The sequence below is a fragment of the Periplaneta americana genome, chromosome 14 (assembly GCF_040183065.1).
Source record: "Periplaneta americana isolate PAMFEO1 chromosome 14, P.americana_PAMFEO1_priV1, whole genome shotgun sequence".
Classification (NCBI taxonomy): Eukaryota; Metazoa; Arthropoda; class Insecta; order Blattodea; family Blattidae; genus Periplaneta; species Periplaneta americana.
In genome coordinates, this window is record NC_091130.1 from 148934256 (window position 1) to 148942435 (window position 8180).

The 8180-nt window shown below is 35.9% G+C and overlaps 3 non-coding genes across 3 annotated transcripts; all 3 read right to left on the reverse strand.

Annotated features, from left to right (window-relative positions):
* Positions 1 to 267: 267 nt before the first annotated feature.
* On the reverse strand, positions 268 to 340 carry TRNAF-GAA (transfer RNA phenylalanine (anticodon GAA)). The gene has a single exon. It is a non-coding gene; the product is annotated as a tRNA-Phe (tRNA).
* Positions 341 to 2376: 2036 nt separating this feature from the next.
* On the reverse strand, positions 2377 to 2449 carry TRNAR-ACG (transfer RNA arginine (anticodon ACG)). The gene has a single exon. It is a non-coding gene; the product is annotated as a tRNA-Arg (tRNA).
* Positions 2450 to 6105: 3656 nt separating this feature from the next.
* TRNAM-CAU (transfer RNA methionine (anticodon CAU)) lies at positions 6106 to 6178 on the reverse strand. Its single transcript has one exon. It is a non-coding gene; the product is annotated as a tRNA-Met (tRNA).
* Positions 6179 to 8180: the final 2002 nt, after the last annotated feature.

The window sequence follows — 8180 nt, forward strand, 5'->3', positions numbered from 1 at the left end:
GGTTTACTTATACCTACTGTACTTATTTAATATTCCAAGTACGGTATGGTACAGCAGTGGCTGGGATACGTCGCTTTTTAATACGTCAGGATGTTCTTGTTTATTTCCAGGTATCGAAATATTTGTTCCGCAGCAATAAATGAAAATTACTGTATTTATTGTTCTGCAACATAGGATGGATCTAAATGTCTAGATGTTACTGAAAATTTTCGCTCTCTCTTTTCATATGCTTTGTTAAGAAATAACAAAAACAAAAAAAAGTTATTGTGCCGAAACCCGGGATTGAACCAGGGATCTTTAGATCTTCAGTCTAACGCTCTCCCAACTGAGCTATTTCGGCTGTTGTTCAAATTCATTCCAGAACTAACCTTCCAGAATGACTATCAAGTTGAGAGGTCTTATCTCATCATACATGTTTATTTTCAAATCACAACTTGCAATTCATGCTTTGCTTTGCTCTAAAAAAGAATACGATGTCGTTTGAAAGACGAACACGAAGCTGAATTATATAATATATTACCTATTACAAATCATTTTCTTTTCTGTTTAACTGCGTTCATTTACGTTTTCGTTTCCGTTCTGAAAAAGAATTTTAAAATGTTACATTTGTTCGGATCAAATTTCTGCAAGTTTAAAGGTCAAAACTAAAATTCCTTCAATGATTTATTATCATAATACACTGCTGTCCTAAAGTGATTGAGCATATCGGGAATTAAATCAATGACTTTCCCAAAACGCTATGAAATGTTTCATATAAAACAATTTTTATCTTGAAAAGGAAGCAAAAACGAGCTGAAATGCGTTAAACTTTTTTGTTTGAAATATCTCAAAGACATTAATGACATTACTTACGGTTCATTCTCTATACATATGATGAAATTGTATAATATTATTTAAACCTAACCAGTTATGCAGACGATTATTTACCAATACTACTCTACAAATTTAAATAAATAGCAAGGAAATATAACAAGAAAATCTCGGTTAAAAAAACAAAAGCATTAGCAGTATCAAAAAGGTCTTTGAAATAAATAGAAAACAATAGAGCAAGTAATGAAATGCAAATAATTATACATTGAAATTAATAACACAAACATAATAATTGATGAATTAATAGGCGTAAATCAACTCACCATTGCTAACAGAATTCGAGGTTAATAATAATTAATAATAATAATAATTTATTTATTTAATCTGGCAGAGCTAAGGCCACTAGGCCTTCTCTTCCGCCCAGCCAGACTCTACGTTAATAATATGATACAAAATAATATAATTTAATAAAGGAAACCAAAAATAGAATATATAAATGAGTTGAAGGCCTAGACTTACTTATGGATGTGAGTACAGAGAGAGATAGAGAGAGAGAGAGAGAGAGAAACTGAGATAAAAAATAAAACAACAAACATCCATAAACTGTAAAATCAGAAGTGATATAATTAGGGATAAATGCAAAATTTAACCTGTGAATAACTGGATAATGTATAGGAAAATTAAATGGAATAAACACATGGAGGACACCAGTTTATATTGGGATCGAAATGGAAATAGAAGTTTAGGATGCGCAAAATTGAGATGGAAAGATTCGTTAAGACAGCATTTATGAATGGAAGAGGAAGAAGAAGAAAATTATAATTAGAATAAGTATATACAACAAGACTTAAAGAGTATTATTAGGAAAGTAATTAGGCCTATGAAGTGTTCTGAAAACTACAATATTTACTTCTCTCAAGAGCACGGTTCTATTCTGAAAGATGTCAACATTGCTCAGTTTATTATGGGAGGAACAGATGCTAAGAAGTGGACAGTACTTGTAATAGGATATCCTAGCATAATAATCTATATTCAAAAATAAGTTTGGTAATTTCTTCATTCAGCCTATCATGCAAATCTTACACACAGACGAAGTTATAGGTTACAAGAAAACATTATATATCGCACATTAAGGAAAAAATTCCAAAGGTTCTAAAATTACCTAACAACCTTGTGAGACATCCCACATGACTTACATCTTGACGTCCGTCATAATATTAGAGTGAGATCAAAACTGTTTACTGAAAAGATCATCATGTGCAGTCACAGAAATTAAGTGATGCAACTATATAGAATGAAGGGCTCAAGTTTAATAGTATGGTAATTGCCTTCCCAGATGGGATTCAGTGTAAAGTAATATTAAAATTCTTTCGATCAGACAACAGACACATAATCTATCAGGGCACAAAATTCTTCACTTTCTGCTTCTGTTATCATAACATCCTCGTCCCCGTTTTTTCTTATTTCGTTTCAAAATTCTCCACCCTACCAACCTGGAATAATTCGATCCTATACAAGTATTTTCTTTTCAGTAGGCCCCATTTTCTCTTTATATTTCAAAATATTCGACCCTGCCAGGATTCGAACCTGGAATCTTCTGATCCGTAGTCAGACGCGTTATCCGTTGCGCCACAGGGCCACTTGCAAATACTTCTCAAACAAAAGCTCAAACAGCACTTCTTCGTTAAAAATCGTTTAAAAGTTTCCTGTGAATATTTCTTCTACTGCTATACCTGGACTACATTACCACAAGAGATTTAATTGAATTACTTTAAAACAAAAGCTTCATTGTTATTATAAATGTTTGATTTTCTCGCTGACGCTCAGTTACTTCCTAAACTCCTCCTGAGGATATTCAAGAACCGAAAAATTGAATAACTCAAGAAAGTAATCAGATTAAACAGTCAAGAGGAGTTCCGAAATAGGTTGTATTACTGTTTTGTCAACAATGGAGCACATTTGCAACATTTAATTTAGTAAATTCAATTGATTGAATTCAGGAAATTACCCAGAATAAACTGTTTTTCATCATACAACCAACTGATAACAACGATCCAAGTTGCCAGGCGACGATAGATAACAAAACATATGTATGTATTTATTCACACTGCAATGGGTATATACCCGGTGGCAGTGGTAACTAATTACACTCAATAATGACAATAATAAACTTATTAATTAAAAATACAATTAATGATAATACTAATAATTAATACTAATAATAATAATAATAATAATAATAATAATAATAATAATAACAGGGAATATACTAAATTAAATGAAACGATCACTTAAAATGACATTTGAAATATTCTAATTTGTATCTTAAAACTAAGATCGAACTAAAACCCACGAGTATATGTTCATATCTGCACAAGTACCTTTCAACATTACACTCATTTCGCTGTCAACTCACTCACTGCACTGGAACTACGACACATTTCACTGATTCTATCCTGATTTCACTAACACTTCAAAAACATTTCACTGTTCAAATACTTTGCACTGCCACTATAACCTATAAAGCTTCACTGACAGGAACACGTTTCACTTACACAGCACACTTCAATGACACAACATAGTTCTTCACTGATACAACACACTTCACTGGCACAACATAATTCTTCACTGATACAACACTTCAATAACAACATATCATTTACACCCTTTAACTACTGTGTATAATTACCGTCTATTAGTAAGGTCCTTAAGCCTATTTTTAAATGCATTTTTGGTTGTTGGTAAAGCCTTTAGTAAGTCTGCAGGTAAAGCATTCCAGTCCCTGATAGTACGATTGAGAAAAGAAAACTTTCCAGTGTCCGTCCTCTGCCTTCTTTCCCTCAATTTATATGAGTGGTCGTTCCTTGAAGAGTAATTTGGCGGCTGCAATCTATTTTTTATTTCTCTCCAGGCAGGCTCACCTCTGTATGTTTTGAACAGTGCGCATAATCGAATTCGCGTTCTCCTGTCCGTGAGTGTGTCCCATTTTAATCGTGAATTTTTCCGACAACACTTAAGACCCCGTTTTTTAATCTTTTCCAGTGTCTTAATATGTTCTAATCTGTAAGGATCCCAACATGCAGCACCATATTCCATTACTGGACGTACTAGTGATTTATATGCAAATAATACGCGAATAAATGAATGAGATGCATAAACAAAATTGCTTACTCTTTCAAATTTAAGTGTCATAATATTATATGGGATCAATCTGACATTTCAAAGGGTGTACAAGGATGACGGGATCAAAACCTAAAATGCAACTAACACTGGTTTAAATTTCCCCCTCAATATCTAAATTCACGTGTTTTTTTATTTAATTTAAATTTAATTGAAGTAAATACTGTATTTAGTAGTATCACAGTCCTGCTGACGAAAACACTAATTTTGCTACTTTATTCACTGGAATGTTTGATGATGAACTGAAATTATTTACACCTAATCAATTTTCATTTTATTAGTTTTCCTATTATTCCGAAATTGTACAAATAATAATACAGCCGATGCTTGCTGTTTCAGTGACTCTGTACCTTGTAGAACGTTCTAGAGCAGCGGTGGCGAAAATGTAATCGTGCGCCGAGCCACTGTGTAACCTGCAACGTACATATCACCTATGGAGGGAGGCGGACACCCGAAGGGGAAGTGAAGCAACTATCTGACTTATTAACGGATTTTCATTTTCCTTACGTCAAGCACTTAAATATAATTTTATACAGTACAAGGCTACAAACTAATGTTTAGTACGTGTAACCAAGAAAGAAATGAACAATAAATGAACAATATCACAACCTAAAATTAACTGTCTTCAGAATGTCTCTGCGACAAAGTTTCAAAATCAGGAATTATGTCACTTATTGCCAATCGTAGTTCATCACGAAGGTATTTGTCTGTCAGTCGTGATCTAAATTTGGTTGTTACTATTTTCATTGTTGAAAATAATTTTTCACAAACGTAAGTTGTAGCGAACATGGCTTCAACAGAGCAAGCGAAAGAACGAAGCTTCGGATATTTATTTTTTGGCAAAGATTTGAAAGTTCAACATTTGTCAAGTCCTTACATCTAGCTTTCATTTGACATCACATAGGCCCAGTAAATCAGTGAGTTCAAATTGAAGAGCTAACCGCATTATTCGTACATCTGCTGAAAAAAAGAGTCGACGTATAGAGATAATGATGATGATGATAACAACAGCAATAACACTTAACATTTTAATGTTTCATCAGTAACATGTAGTATAATGCCGTTTTATGTTATACAATCGTTTTCCTCGTAATACTTGTGAACAAATCATACATTTAATATTCTCATCACATTGACAGCAAAAAAATGCGTCCTCCCATCCTACTTGGAGCTTTCGTACATGGTTTCGAGAGAGACATATGCCACTCGCAGGTCAGAGACAAATACAAATGGAACGGAGTTTGACTCCAGTGAGTGAGAGGGTGGGGGTTGGCGGAGGTTAGAAGCAAGCGAAATGCACAGTTATCATTGCGAGCCACAATCTCTGCGAGTCACGTTCTCGCCACGGCTGTTCTAGGGAAAAGTTGAAGGTCATTTCTCGTCAAATAGGAAACTTGACGATATCACAGTAATTCATCTATACCTATGTCCAAGTCCGTAATCCATAAAAAATGTTTAGACCATAACGGAAGATTCAGATGTAACCAATGTAAGAGAATTAAGATTTCCCGTTAACTGTGATATTTATTTTAAATAAAAACGAAAAAGTTATCTCCCCGGCGGCGAATCGAACCCCGGTCTCCCGCGTGACAGGCGGGGATACTGACCACTATACTACCGAGGACTACGAGAACCAGTATCTCAGTGTTATCCTATTGTAATAAGATTATGTACTTTGATCCTAGAAATTCACAAATTCACAGTACTCACACTCCTGCTGAAGACGCTAATTTTGTTACCACTACTACTGACTGCATCGATCATACTCACTACTATGTCAAGTGATCCATGCATTGGACTATTTGACGATGATGAAACGAGGTTACTTTCTACTAAAAACATTCCAACTTTATTAGTTATCTTACTATTCCGGAGGGTTACAAAGAAAACAGAAGAGCATTGCTGTTTCAGTGACTCTACATCTTGTAGAAGTTCCTAGGCAAAATTTGCCAATTTATTTTTCGTCAGTCAAAATTTGCAGATAAATATATGCTTGAGTGAACTTAAGACTGTCCATTCGTAACGCACCTAACGCTATCGTGTACTGCGTTTTAGTGCGCAGCCGTGTCTGAACGGACTCCATCGTTATTGAAGTTTTTTAATACAAAAATATTATGCCCCGAGTGAGGATCGAACTCACGACCTTAAGATTATGAGACTTACGCGCTGCCTACTGCGCTACCGAGGCGTGGTGGTTCAGCTTATCCAAACAGCTTTACAACCGCTTACCACCACAATTATGTCACTATCTGCTAGCACAGAATGAGGGCCTCGTCAGAATCAGATTGCTGGAGGATTCAGATGTAGCAAATTTCATTATATTAGGTGACTATTTTGTGTGTGGAACGTGAACAGCGACGCTGCAGTAATATGTTGCTACTTTGTGGGAAAGTGAAAGACGGGTTTTCCCTCAACCCAATACGAGCAAATGCTGGGTAACTTCGGTGCTGGACCCCGGACTCATTTCACCGGCATTATCACCTTCATCTCATTCAGACGCTAAATAACCTAGATGTTGATACAGCGTCGTAAAATAACCCAATAAAATAAAAAATAAAAAAGAGAAAGACATAGTCTGAGGCCAGAATAAGACAGCGATCGTAGTGCATAGTTGACGTAACAGAGGCGCGCTGTTTATTAGTACAAGAAACTGCCGTTCCAAACATATTGGTCAGGTAATAGCTAGATCGAGGGAGTCCCATACAAAATACCGAATCAAAAACTCCGAATGGCCATTTCCCGATTCCGTTACCTCGAACGCTATTTCCCCAAATGTTAATAGTCCCGAATCCCGAGAATGAAAATTTAATCCAATGAGCGAAAAAACACGTTCGTGTTATTCAGAGTTATGTTTCCTTACAAAACCAATTACCGTAAAGGTTTGTTTAAAAATATTTGACTCACTTTGAAAGTCCCATCTAAAAACCACCTGGGACTTTGCATAAGCAGTTTAATATTCTGCCTTGTACCAAATATTATTATACGGTCTGCAGTAACGCTATTTTCACTATAGTTGTAGTATAACAGAAATATTCAAGCGGTCTTACTAATAAAAACTCGATATACAGACGTTTAACTGTCTTATACTTATACAATGAATAGCTCGTTTATACGTCGTGTGTAAACTCCTTACTAATAATCACTACATACGTCGTGTATAACAGTGTAACTGAGCGTATTCCGAATCTCACCGGTGAGCAATCCGATGGCATCACGGTGTTCCGAATTCCACCGATGACGTCATTGATGCTCCACCGGTGTCGCACCAGTGCCATCAACTTGCAGAGGTGGTGGCAGTCTCCATCAGCCGCCATCAGTGAATCTGATTGGTTCTTGTATAGGGCGGGAATTAGCAGACGAATAACATCGTGCACTGTTGTGTCATGGCGGTGTGTTCTGCTGTATTGTTTGTAATGAGCACAATGTAAACCAATATGTTAATAGCTTATAAACGAACATGTCAACGAACCAGTTATTACTACCGGTTCAAGAAATAAATTGTTTATGCTACCTTTTCTTTGAACGAGATGGCAGTACGAAAATTTCGCAAAATTTTGCTAGCGTAGCACAGACAACAACTTGTACAGTCGCTATGACAGTCATCGATCCTTCCAGCAGTTTTGTTCCTTATTTCGCTGCAGCGTGACGTCATTGATGCCACCGGACCGGTGAGATTCGGAATACGCTGACTGTTACACAGCTACATCATAGTTTCGTCATTACTTCGTTACGAAAGGTAACAGAATATCTGAGGTTCTTATTGCATCCGATAGAGTGCTCTAGTGTGGCGTGTTAAGTATCGATAGGCTAGTACAACTGGCTCTAATCGATTACCACATTATATTTTGGTCAAAGAGTACAAGCTACAGCAATATTATTCTAATTATTCTGCACTCTTTGGTTTGTTCTTCTGTGGTTACAAGGCAACCATCATCATAAAATGACAGTCTATACTTACGAACAGCTGTTAGAGAGGCGGCCATTTTTTCTCTATATACAACGTTTAAACAAGGGGTTTTGTGTAGCCTATATAACTACTGCAAAGCAATTCCCATTTTATAGTTACAGCCTATTTAGACATCCATCGCTTATGCATGGTTTATTAGTAAAGTTTTCTGTCTCAACTCTGCATAAGTCTCGTATAAAAACTATACACGGTTTATTAGTAAGACTGAAGTTGTATAATTGTG